Source organism: Heloderma suspectum, chromosome 1 (assembly GCF_057233095.1).
Source record: "Heloderma suspectum isolate Gila_16-S chromosome 1, 16-S_ref, whole genome shotgun sequence".
Classification (NCBI taxonomy): Eukaryota; Metazoa; Chordata; class Lepidosauria; order Squamata; family Helodermatidae; genus Heloderma; species Heloderma suspectum.
In genome coordinates, this window is record NC_139458.1 from 338,908,548 (window position 1) to 338,922,673 (window position 14,126).

The 14,126-nt window shown below is 43.8% G+C and overlaps 1 protein-coding gene across 3 annotated transcripts in view; it reads left to right on the forward strand.

The window, feature by feature from the left end:
* The window catches only part of PDE7B (phosphodiesterase 7B), a 223,515-nt gene that overhangs the window by 157,822 nt on the left and 51,567 nt on the right, over nucleotides 1–14,126 (forward strand). The window lies entirely within an intron of this gene.

Below are 14,126 nucleotides of genomic sequence, written 5' to 3' on the forward strand. Positions count from 1 at the left end.
TATGCCATCTTGTTCCATTTGATTGCCAATAGCACACACATCACTGAAATGTGCAGCTCATATTTCTCTTTGAGTTTATTCATCGTTAATCTCTTGAGAGTACAAAATAGTGAAACTGATGACATGTAAAGGTGCACAACAATTTAATTTTGCTTTATTTCTTGGGGCCACACTACAATTACGTCAATTGCACAATCATAGAGCAAAGTATACGCTGTGTGACTCATAAAATCCATGAGCACAGAAGAAAGGATATGCATGTGCTACAAGCTATCAATGATCTCCAGGACAGTTCTTAATTAGACATCTGTTTGTCATTTACAAAAGAAATACTTCAGGAAACTGGGGAGGGCACAATTGCCTAAATTATCAAAGGTTAACAGTTTGATTCTGTCTTGCTTCATCTGCAAATAAGTTCATAGAATAGCATATACACCAGCTGATGAACCAGTACAATGCTAGAAACCGCAGCTTTGGGATGGCATTCTTTGCAGGAATGCTGAACTCATATTTGCAAACAGTCTGGTGAAAATGGCCTAGTCTGCATATACAGCAAAATAAAGAGGGGGATCAGGCTGTACCATTTCAGACTTCTTTTAAAAAAAAAGTCTTGCAATTAAAAGAACTAGCATATAAAGCAGGGGTGAGGAACCTGGGGGCAATCTGGAGGGCTGGATGGTGTCAGGGAGTGGGTCCTTCCCCAAAGCCCCTCCCCTTCCCTGAAGCCCTCCCCCCTGGCATCATCCAGGGTCTCCATGCCTCTCTCTACATGGAAAATGTCACTCAGAAAACGCCACTCTACATGGAAAACGTCACCTCCTCCAGGTGCTGGCTGAGTCACGCACCAGCTCCACCTACTACTCATCGTCCCGATCTGACCTGTTCCCACCCCCAACCCCCCCTCAAGGCAGAGAAGGGTGGGGGGAGAACCAGTGAGCCTCAGCTCAGTCAGCTCTGCTCCCCACTTCTCCTGATCGAGGAAGGGGAAGGGGAGCAAAGCCGGTGAGGGCGGAAACTAAGTGGACTCAGCCATAGCCCGTGACATAGTGACATCTGTGACATTGTGACATCAGGCATCCTGTCTCCCCAGGGCAGTGGTACAATATTTTAAAAAGGATTCTTCCCCCACCCTCCCTACACCCTCCCCCCAAAATAAGCAACAGGCTCTTGATTGCTTAACAGTACAGTCCTAGGCACGTCTGCTTGGAAGTAAGTCTACTTGGAAATAACATGGCCATGCCGCCTGGGGTTTATGGGAGATGCAGTCCAACATATCTGGAGGGCGCCTAGTTGGGGAAGACTGGCCAAAATGTACAAGCAGTGCTTTGGAAAGAAAGAAAACGGGCAAGCCCCTTGTTTGCCTGAAGCATGTGGGTTGAGGCATGACTAGCAGCTGAATCAGTACTAGCCAGAACTAGTCAGAACTCTAAAGGAGCTCTCCGAGGTGCTTGGATATCTCCTTTAGAGTTCTAACTTGTTTTGACTGAAACTCGGAGCTGCCCCACTGACATCGGAGCCACCAGCCTCCACTGATGGTAGGATTGCTTGCAAATCATGTGTCAGAGGTGCTGCAGATGGCCAGAAGCTTACTGCACATAGTGTTGAACTGCAAGCAGCATCTTTGGGGGCCAAAACCAGCAGGGAGGGGATTTTCAGCGGAAGACCAGTGAAGGGCCTGAATCCAGAACTGGCTTTCTTTCAAAAGAAAAGTTATGCACATTTTTTAAAAAGCATGATTAGTTTCACTCTCAATTCCGTCCTGTGTATCAGTATATGTGAACATTGTTCTTGCGAAAGGCATTTTTACAAGGCAGATGAAGTGTCATCAACCAATATTTACATAATTAATAACATGCATTATAGTAATGAAACAATTTAGAAGTATTTTAATGAAGGCCCTGGCTGTAATGTTGCCATAGCAACAGTATGCATTATCTGTTCCTAAGTGAGCAATTTAGCTATATCAGACAGCACGTACTCTGCACTAAAGAACATATCTGTACAATATAACCAAAATTCTTTGTCCTCCGAGGCTGAATTCCATATATTCTTTGGAATCCTTTATTTTTCTTCTGTTAATTATTGGCTGGGCAAAGAAGTCATGTAATGTACCGGAGGACTAATCCCCAACTATCAGAATGCCTACCATACAGAGCCAGTATGGTGTAGTGGCAAGAGTGTTGGACTGGGAGCTGGGAGATCCGGGTTCTAGTCCCCACTCGGCCATGGAAGCTCACTGGGTGACTTTGGGCCAGTCACACACTCTCAGCCCAACCTACCTCACAGGGTTGTTGTTGTGAGGATAAAATGGAGAGGAGGAGGATAATGTAAGCCGCCTTGGGTTCCTTGCAAGAGGAATAAAGGCGGGATATAAATGCAATAGTAAATAAAATAAATAAATACCTGGCCCTTCTAGTTCTCTGTTTTTGTTGTTTCAGCATCAGATTACCAGATTACCAGAAATTAGTACATTTTCACAGGCATGGAAACTAGATATTTGGAACACAATCCAGCCAATTTAAAGCTCTTTTAGTCCCCATTTATTTAAACAGAAGATTTAGGCTGCAGTCCTAAACCCGCTTACCTAGGAGTAAGCCCAATTGAACTTCTGTAGACATATATAGGATTGCACCATTAAATATGTGTTTGCATCACTCTCTTAAAAACCAGTGCAACTTCAGCATGTTTTCTATTACTGGATTATGCTTTAAAAAAAGGAAAAAGTGGTGCGATATTTTCAGGGTGCCAAATTCTGCACGTGTGTAGAATACACACCTCTGGCCATCATTGTGAATTCAGACACTTAGTTAGGCTTTCTAAATGTTCTTTTTTGCTTAGTTTAGAATGTATGGGCTGCATTCAATGTTACACTCACACAACAGGACTTCCCCTTGCCTTCCTCCCCCTGCCCCGCCCCACTCCTCCTGCATGCTCCAACCCATCAGAGCAGATTTAGGGTGTGTGCAGGGGGCTGTAGGGGGAGGAGAAATCCATTCTGCCAGCAGTTTCTGTTCCCTGGTGAATGACCAACGTTGGATCCAACTCTATATTTTTTTAACAACATGTGTCGAAACTTCTAGCTGGAATTTGTGAGTGTTCTAACATTACTGTATGGTCAAAGGGCAAAATGGATGGGAGTGGGGGAAAGATGTCTCCGCAGTCACTTCCCCATTACACAGATTAGAAAATCAAGACCCTCCACTCCGATTGCTTGGAGAGCCATAAAACTGGCCTTACAATCCAACTCCTGTGAGAAGGCTCACATTATAATAAAGTCATGGAGACAGGAAAGTCTGGAGATTTGGGAATGGTCTGAAGCCTGGATGGCTTTACCTGTTGTTGTTACTACTGCTGCTGGGCCTGCTGTTGACCATGCTATTGCCAGATGCCACTGTATGACTTGTTCCTTGGAGAGGAGGAAAGCAGGGGTCACCAGGTCCAGTCATGGGTGCAGCTCAGTGAAGGATGGCTTTTTCTACACACACACACACACACACACACACACACACACTCTACCAAGTCGTTTCACAGGCTGGCATTGCATTGCAGCCAGCAGACAAACTATTTAGGCCAGGTGCAGGCAACTTGGCGGCCTCCTGATCTTTTGGATTACAGCACCCAACAGCCCCAGCCAGATTATGGGAGTTGTAATCCAAAACACATGGAAGGTACTAGCTGGCCTAGCCCTGGCTGTGCTGCTGTTTGCCCCTTCCAGGGTTACCTAACGGGCAGTGTGGTGTGAATGGCCTTGTAAAGCCAGTGGAGTCACTTCCAGTCCTGCCATTTTCATTGTCCTTGTGACTCAGCCACCTAAACTGCTGTGGGTCTCTTTACTGGGAAAGCCTGCACAATACATATGAGCGGGGACTGCTTCTGAATGAAGACTTTCACCCTACGACTCTGCTAGTCGCATTCTGGGGGAATATGGGGGAGAGGGGGCACCTGGAATTATTCCTGGCACCACAGTTGACCAAGCAGTAAGACGCTTCATTCGGAAAGAGTTCTGGCCCACAGTGACTATCAGGGGTAGGCATTGTTGGGCACCTGCTGAGGCCAAAACCTCTGCAGAGGCCCACTGTCAATCCCCAAAGCCTCCTGGCCCTGTGGCTTCTCCTCCTTGCTGCCACTACCTTCGTTCTCTGAGCATGCAAGCAGGGACCAGAGTGAGAATTTAAGAGCAGCTGCCTTCACTTGCCTGGCACTCTGTCTGGATACTTGTAAAAACTGGGTCCAGAGCAAGAGGGCAAGTGATTGGGAAGCGTGACAGAAGCAGGGGGGGCATGCCCCCCCAAACCTGGAGCAGGCACTGCACAATGCCAATCTGCTATTGGGATTATACTAAGATTGCATCTCTTGCAGTGCTCAAATTGTTGTTCAGTCGTTAAGTCGTGTCCGACTCTTCGTGACCCCATGGACCACAGCACGCCAGGCCTTCCTGTCCTCCGCTCTCTCCCGGACCGTGCTCAAGTTCATATTCATTGCATCAGTGATACTATCTAGCCATCTCATCCTCTGCCGTCCCCTTCTCCTTTCGCCTTCAATCTTTCCCAGCATCAGGGTCTTTTCCAGGGAGTTTTCTCTTCGCATTAGGTGGCCAAAATATTTGAGCTTCAGTTTCAGTATCTGTCCTTCCAATGAGCAGTCACGGTTGATTTCCTTTAGGATGGACTGATTTGACCTCCTTGCAGTCCAGGGGACTCGTAAGAGTCTTCTCCAGCACCACAGTTTGAAAGCATCAATTCTTCGGCGCTCAGCCTTCCTTATAGTCCAGCTCTCACAGCCATACGTTACTACTGGGTAAACCATAGCTTTGATTATGTGGACCTTTGTCGGCAAGGTGATGACTCTGCTTCTTACTATGCTGTCTAGGTTTGCCATAGCTTGCCTCCCAAGGAGCAAGCGTCTTTTAATTTCATGGCTACAGTTACTGTCTGCGGTGATCTTGGAGTCCAAGAAAATAAAATCTGTCACTGCTTCCATTTCTTCCCTTTCTATATGCCAGGAAGTGATGGGGCCAGATGCCATGATCTTCGTTTTTTTAATGTTGAGTTTCAAACCAACTTTTGCACTCTCCACTTTCACCCTCAACAAGAGGCTCTTTAGATCCTCTTCACTTTCTGCCATTAGGGTGGTATCGTCTGCGTATCTGAGGTTGTTGATAATTCTCCCGGCAATCTTAATTCCGACCTGTGATTCATCCAACCCGGTGTTTCTCATGATGTACTCTGCATATAAGTTAAATAAGCAGGGCGACAATATGCAGCCTTGTCGTACTCCTTTCCCAATTTTGAACCAATCGATTGTTCCATGTCTGGTTCTTACTGTTGCTTCTTGACCCTCGTACAGGTTTCTCAGGAGACAGGTAAAGTGGTCTGGTACTCCCATCTCTTTCAGAATTTGCCACAGTTTGTTGTGATCCACACAATCAAAGGCTTTAGCGTAGTCAATGAAGCAGAAATAGATGTTTTTCTGGAATTCTCTTGCTTTCTGCATGATGCAGCGAATGTTGGCGATTTGATCTCTAGTTCTTCTGCCTCTTTGGAACCCAGCTTGTACTTCCGGTAGTTCTCGGTTCGCATACTGCTGAAGCCTAGCTTGTAGGATTTTGAGCATAACCTTGCTGGCTTGCGAAATGAGCACAATTGTACAGTAGTTTGAACACTCTTTGGCATTGCCCTTCTTTGGAATTGGAATGTAAACTGACCTTTTCCAGTCTTGTGGCCACTGTTGGGTGTTCCAAATTTGTTGGCATATTGAGTGCAGCACTTTAACAGCATCATCTTTTAGGATTTTCAATAGCTCAGCTGGAAGACTGTCATCTCTGCTAGCTTTGTTGTTAGTAATGCTTCCTAAGGCCCACTTGACTTCACTCTCTAGGATGTCTGGCTCAAGTTCAGTGACCACACTATCATGGCTATCAGGGACATTAACATCTTTCCTGTATAGTTCTTCTGTGTATTCTTTCCACCTCTTCTTAATCTCATCTGCTTCTGTTAGGTTCCTGCCTTCTTTGTCCTTTATCATGCCCGTCTTTGCACAAAATGTTCCCTTGATATCTCCAATTTTCTTGAAAAGATCTCTAGTCTTTCTCATTCTATTGCTTTCCTCGATTTCTTTGCATTGCTCATTTAAGAAAGCCTTCTTGTCTCTCCTTGCTATTCTCTGGAACTCTGCATTCAGTTGGGTATATCTTCCCCTTTCTCCCTTGCTTTTCGCTTCCCTTCTTTCGTCAGCTACTTGTAAAGCCTCCTCAGACAGCCACTTTGCTTTCTTGCGTTTCTTTTTCTTTGGGATGGATTGAGTTGCTGCCTCCTGAACAATGTTACGGACCTCCGTCCATAGTTCCTCAGGCACTCTGTCTCTCAGGTCTAATCCCTTAAATCTATTCCTCACCATTACAAAAGGTAAAGCCCCTGTAATTTCAGTGATCCATGAAGGGGCTGAAATTACAGGGGTTTTACCTTTTGTGATGGCCCCCTTAGCTGCTGTTTTTTTTAGAAAGTTGAAGGGGACCAATAAAAATTGGAGGGGGTCAGGGGAGGGGCTTATGGATTTCAGGTTGGGCCCCCTATCTTTCCCCACCTTAATGTGAGCATTTCTTTCCCTTTGGACAGAGGTACACTACAGTAGAGCCATGCATTGCTGCACAAATATTATTGGAGATAGATCATAGCAGTTGTTCCTTCGTTCTCATTATCTCTTTGCGCACACAGGGTAACAGACCTGGATATACTGAATGCAGAATACGCAGCGAGCACTCTTGATATTGATATACCAAAAATCGGATAGCTAGTCTGCATATTATGAATTGCATAAGTGGCATCTGGATCCCTTCTGCCATTGAGGAAGGCCACATAGGCCAAAATGCGTTTGGCTTTGTTTTGAGGTCAACGAGTATTTTCTTCTGTTCACCAATTCCATGAGCATCCAGCACAGATATGAACTACTAACCCATCATTCTCATCTTATGGACTATATATTAATTTTTTTCCCCATTCCTATGTAGCCTGTGCTAGGCTCTGTGAGAAGCTGTTACATGGCATTGTACAGATTTTGATTTTTGTGTTGTGCTTTTTAAATAATTGGGGATTGTACTAACAGTTTAAATAAATTTTGTGCTCAGTATTTATACTTTATTACATTATGTTGAAGTTGTAGAAATAATGGCATAACTTTAGACTTTTTTGGTTGTTGTATATTGTGTGTCAAGGTATACATACATTCCCTTTTCTTGGTTTGGTTGTTTGGAGTCACTCCATGTTCCTGGATATTACATATAAATTGTGTGGATCACCTGCCGTTAAAACAAAGTAAGTTTTACGTGACCAACCAGCTCAGGATGTTTCTCTGGTGTGCAATATCAGTGCAGAGCACATTCCATAGCTCTGCTCTTAACTGATTATGTTGTGAGCTATGTTTCTTTCTTTTCTTGCTCTCTTCTCCCTCATCTCATATTGACCTTGACAGCTCAGTTGTAGCCAGCTGCATGTGTGTGTTGTTTAGCTGATGTTCCAGTAAAGGCAAGCTGTCATCAGAGTATCCGCCCCCCCTGACAGTTACATAATAAGCCGTTTGTTTTTTTTTAAAGCACTGTTACCTAGCACAGACTTTTATTAAACAGAGACAAAGTAAGACGCCAAGTTGCCAAGTGGACAACAGATTAATCCAAGAAATGTCTCCTCTGGGACATCCAGTGGCCTAGCAGTTTGCTCTGACAGAGATATAGCTGTTTGTAACATTAAACATTCCAGAATGTTATCTTTTGACTTCAGCTTGACAAATAAACAGGAGTGTGTGTGTGGGGGGGGGAAGGGGGGACGTTCTATTTATCTTTGTTTTGCTTTGGAGTCTGGATCAATGCTCTTGGCTGTACAGTATCATTTCCTGTTCTTTTCCTATGGAATCCTCCTTTCACCTGAGGGGAAGGTTTAAAAGAAAAGGAGGAATACTTGAACTTAATATCCATTCTATTTTGGCTTGAAGGAATAAGACTAGAAGGTGGAACACACACAAGGAAGCCTAAAATGCAGACTGGGTTCCTAGAATTAATGACACTGCTATCAGATCTAAGAAATCTGAAGGTCAGAGCACACATTATAGTTGCCATGGAGATGTTATTGAAGATGACCTCACCTGGGCTGTAACTTCTGCAAGTTCTCACCATGTGATTTTCATTCATCACTTCATGAGTTTCCAAAAGCACAGTCATTGGCCATCAGGAACACAAAGCAGGGATATGGAAACTCACAGTGGACGGAGAGTCCGCTGGCCTGGTTGTTTAGTGGGGATGTTTTGTTTTTGTAAACATGGGAAATACATACTCCAGCACTGCAGAAAGAAGAGTAAATACCCACAAACTAAATAAGAAGAACAACAGTGGAAAACCACTACTTAGATGAGCCTTTGAAGGAGACAAAGAAGCCTACAGTATAAATTAATCTGTCATTTTGATAAAACCATGTAGACACGGGAAGGAAGTATTGCTTTTACATGAGGAAATGAAAAAGTCATGGTGAATCTAACCAAAGGCCTATCTAGTCCAACATTGTGTTCAGACAATATGCAACCAGCTGCTTATGGGAAGGCCACTTGAGAACACTAGCACCATTCTGCTTGTGTTTCCCAGCAAGTGGTATACAGAAGCATATTACCACCAATACTGGAGGTAATATATAGCCATCATGACTAGTAGCCATTGATAAGGGAAAAATCCTATGCTGGCTAAGGAATGCTGGGAGTTATAGGACTTTTTTTCTGTCTAAACATGCTTAGGATTGTGCTCTTATCCTCCATAAATTTGTCTAATCCCCTTTTAAAGCCATCCAAGATCCAAGCCATCCACATCTTATGGAAGTGAATTCCATAGTTTAACTATGCGCTGTGTGAAGAAGTACTTCCTTTAATCTCTCATGAATCTCCTCCCATTCCACTTCTTGGGATAACTCTGGGTGCCAGTATTATGAGAAAGGAGAAAAACTTCTCCCTAGCACTTTTGCCACATCATGCATAATTTTGAACTCCTCTATCCATGTTCATCTTTTTTCCAACCCTAACAGTCACAGATGTAAGCTTTCCTCATAGAGGAGTTGCTCCATCTTTTTGAATGACATTGTCTGCATCATTTCCCACTCTCCAGTATCCTTTTTTAGGTGCAGTGATCAGAACTGTACACCCTAGATTTGTGTAAGGGCAGTATGATAGCAGCAGTTTTATTTTCAGTTCTTTTTCTAATTATGTGCAATATGGAATTTGCCTTTTTCACAGCAGCTGTACAATGGGACATTTTCATCAAGCTATCCACCACAATGCAAAGTTCTCTTTCTTGGTTAGTCACTGCAAGCTTGGATCTCATCAGTGTACACATGAAGTTTGGATGTTTTGCCCGAATTGCGTCACTTTACACTTGCTTACATTGAGCTGCATTTGCCATTCTCTCCCTCTGGCACTCTTCACAATCGTTTTTTATTTTAACCACCCTAGATCATTTGGTGTTATCAGCAAATTTGGTCACCTCAGTGCTCACTCCTAATTGCATGCCCATCACAAACCCAGCTGTCTATGTTTCTAATGATCTCCAATAACCACAAGCACCCCGCAGCCCCCAGAGACATATCCTCAAGGAAGAAGTTATCTGTTAGCCCTCTAAGGAATGGGTCCCTTCTAAGGGTTCGTTTCCCTCTTCCTTGGAGTGATACCCTCCTTCCTGGAAACCCACATTCTCCGTGACTACAGAGGACCAGTCACCCAGGGATTGGGGCACCGCTATCAGGACCCAGAAGGTCTCGTCCACCATCCTCTCCACCTCTGTCAACTTCTCCAGGTCAGCAACCTTTTCTTCAAAGGAACGAACTTGTTCCCTGAGAGCCAGGAGCTCATTACAATGGGCATACACCCACGACTTTTGTTCAGCAGACCGATAGTCATCCATGTGACTCCCCGATATTTGTTGGGAGACAAATTCTGCAAAACATGGCCCCTCCAGGAAATTCCTGACTTGTGTGGTGGATAACTTCCTCCTACAGAAAGTAGACGAAGGAACTAGAGGATCGGCTATCCTTGACTTGATCCTAACCAACAGAGATGACTTAGTGGATAAAGTAGTAGTTACAGGAACTACAGGGGAAAGCGACCATGTTGTACTTCAGTTCTTGGTTCTAAGGGAAGCAAAAGCCGAGTGTAGTCAAACGCATACCCTGGATTTTAGGAAAGCTGCTTTTAATAAACTCAGAACAATGATAAATAAGGTCCCATGGCAAGCGACTCTAATGAGAAAAGGAGTCCAAGATGGGTGGGAGCTTTTAAAAAAGGAAATTCTAAAGGCAGAATTACAAACAATTCCAACAAGAAGAAAAGGTGGAAGACAACAGAAGCCGCCAATGTGGGTTCACAAAAAGCTTAGAGATGACCTGAAAACAGAAAAGGACACATATAGGAAGTGGAAAGAAGGCCAAGTAACAAAGGAAGAGTACAGGCAGGTAGCACAGAATTGCAGGGATGGCGTCAGGAAGGCTGAAGCTGAGAACGAGCTGAGGTTAGTGCGGGATGATAAAAACAACAAAAAGGCTTACTTCAGCTATGTGCATAGTAAAAGGCAGAGGAAAGAAATGGTTGTTCAGCTATTAAATAAGGATGGCAAAATGATAACAGATGACAAAGAAAAGGCAGAGCTGCTCAATTCCTACTTTGGCTCAGTCTTCTCCCAAAAGAGGGTCTATGATCCCCCTGGCAAAGGCAAAGTACAGGCTGAAGGGGCAGGATTGCAGCTTGAGATCGATAGGCATATGGTCAAGGAACACCTCATTACTTTGAATGAGTTCAAATCTCCAGGGTCAGATGAACTGCATCCTAGAGTAATAAAGGAACTGGCAGAAGAACTCTCAGAACCGCTGTCTATTCTTTTTGAGAAATCATGGAGGACAGGGGAAGTGCCAGATGACTGGAGGAGGGCTAATGTTGCCCCTGTCTTCAAAAAGGGTAAAAAGGAGGAACCTGGGAACTACAGACCAGTCAGTCTAACATCAATCCCTGGGAAAATTCTGGAGCAGATAATAAACCAATCCATCTGTAAGCACCTTGAAAATAATGCAGTGATTACTTGAAGCCAACATGGATTTGTCAAGAACAAATCCTGCCAGATGAATCTGATCTCATTTTTTGATCAAGTAACCTCCCTTGTGGACCATGGGAATGCTGTGGACATAATATACCTTGACTTCAGCAAAGCTTTCGACAAAGTGCCCCATGATATCCTGATGAGCAAACTAGCTCAAAGAGGGCTAGATGAAACAACGATCCGGTGGATCCACAGTTGGCTACGGAATCGGACTCAAAGAGTGCTTGTCAGTGGGACCTTCTCAAACTGGGGAGAGGTAATGAGTGGGGTACCGCAGGGCTCAGTCCTGGGCCCAGTGCTCTTCAACATTTTTATTAATGACTTGGAGGAGGAGGTGCAGGGAATGCTGATCAAATTTGCAGATGACACAAAATTGGGCGGGATAGCTAATACTTTGGAAGACAGAAACAAAATTCAAAGTGATCTGGATAGACTGGAGCGCTGGGCAGATAACGACAGAATGACATTTAATAGGGATAAATGCCAAGTTCTGCACCTAGGAAAAAGAAACCAAATGCACAGTTACAAGATGGGGGATATGTGGCTCAACAACACTACAAGCGAGAAGGACCTTGGAATTGTTGTCGATCACAAGCTGAATATGAGCCAACAATGTGATGTGGCTGCAAAAAAGGCAAATGCTATTTTGGGCTGCATTAATAGAAGCATAGCTTCCAAATCCCAGGAAGTACTAGTTCCCCTCTACTCAGCACTGGTTAGGCCTCACCTGGAGTACTGTGTCCAGTTCTGGGCACCACACTTTAAGAAGGATGCAGACAAACTGGAGAGGGTTCAGAGGAGGGCAACAAAGATGATCAGGGGACTGGAAACAAAGCCCTATGAGGAGAGACTGAAAGAACTGGGCATGTTTAGCCTTGAGAAGAGAAGACTGAGGGGAGATATGATAGCGCTCTTCAAGTACTTTTTTTATTATTATTATTATTATTATTATTATTATTATTATTATTAAATTTATTAATCGCCCATCTGGCTGATCACCCAGCCACTCTGGGCGATGTACAACATACAATAAAAACAGTTTAAAACAATAAAATTCTACAATAAAAACATTTTCTAAAATACCCTAACCCACCCCAAATGCCTGCCTGAACAACAACATTTTTAATGCATGACGGAAGCTCATTAAAGAGGGGTCATGACGGAGTTCCCTAGGGAGGGAGTTCCACAGAGTTTGAAGGGTTGTCACAGAGAAAGGTTGTCTCTGTGAAACTTGAAAGGTTGTCCTTTCAACCTACTTGAAAGGTTGTCACAGAGAGGAAGGCCAGGATCTCTTCTCGATCATCCCAGAGTGCAGGACATGGAATAATGGGCTCAAGTTACAGGAAGCCAGATTCCGGCTGAACATCAGAAAAAACTTCCTGACTGTTACAGCAATATGCCAATGGAACCAATTACCCAGGGAGGTGGTGGGCTCTCCCACACTGGAGGCGTTCAAGACGAGGCTGGACAGCCATCTGTCAGGGATGCTCTGACTTGGATCCCTGCATTGAGCAGGGGGTTGGACTCGATGGCCTTGTAGGCCCCTTCCAACCCTGCTATTCTATGATTCTATGTCTCTATAGCACTGAGAGAGACATAGAATCATAGAATAGCAGGGTTGGAAGGGGCCTACAAGGCCATCGAGTTGGATAGCTCCCACATCTCTGCTAGCTTTCTTTCTGCACAGTTTTTTCTTTTATTGTTATTATTGGGGTTGTTTACCTGGAAAACTAAGTTATTTACTAGGAGAGGGCAAGGCAGGGTTGACTGCCCTGGCCTCCTCACCCTGTTGGTAAACTTGTACAGGTGCTTAATGTGTGTGTGCTTCCCTTCTTTTTACTTGGCTTTTTGGCCCTGGGTCTGAGATGCTTTGCCACTGGTACTCTTTCTTGTGCCCTGTTAGCTCTTCATCAGTGATGGCCTGGGTACTAGCCAATATGCATCCATGACACTACTTCTCATTTCATACATTTCATACAGCATTCTGAACTACAGAAGATATGCTAGTGGGGGTGGAGGGAGGCTCAAATCTGCCAGTGACAAATACTGCAATTTGAATGATGAGAAAATATAATTTCCTTGCAATGGATACACTATCTGAGTGAAAGTCTTTAATCTCAGCAGGTAAATATTATGTAATTGTTAACACACTAAGTAGTATTAGACATTAGGCTTATTATTCATCTAGTATAATAAGCAACAGCCTAATAAAGTACAAAAGATGGTGGGACAGGAGGCTCACAAATACAAGCCATAAACGAATGTTAACTGAATTCCTAGAAATGTAAAAATTAGATGTCAGGTTGCATAAAATAAGAAAAGGCCAGATTTATTGATAGACATCGCCTTTCCACTGTGTTAAAGAGGGGCACGTGAGAAACATAAACATATTCCAAACTCTAATATCAAGTAGTCAAGGCACGGATGATTGTAACTAATGGTAACCACCCTCAGATAGGCGTGAGAGACAGTCACCTGGATCCTACTATAGACACACTTTAAAAGTGTTTACGTGTGACAAGTTACTCAGCTTGTGGATATGGATGCAGTGCAGATAGATACTATCTAGACTCAGATGTGCAGTGCTGATTTATTTGTGCAGTTTCATGCACATTTGATTTATGCCTGTTATCGCTGATCTAGAAAGTATATGTGAGAGTTTGATAATGCATATAGAATCCCCTTAGCAGAATTTGGGTGAGAGGCTTGTATTTATCTCATGAGTAACTGTAGTTGGGTTGGGACTAGAGAAGGCTGATTCCAGAGTAATGTTTTCCCTTCATTAAAAAAATGTGTTGAAAAATGCCTGTGAAAATGTTATGTAGGATTGCAAAGTGCCTGTTGATTTTGCAGTGAGGATCCTTGAATGAGAGAGGGCAAGAACCTTCAAGCTCTTCAAGGGGGATTTTGCTTTGGTATTTCATCCTATGTATTTTCCCATAGAATAAAGATTAAGACATGTAGGGTCGGCCTAGAGATACATGATGACAATTGACAAGTTCACTATTTGTAA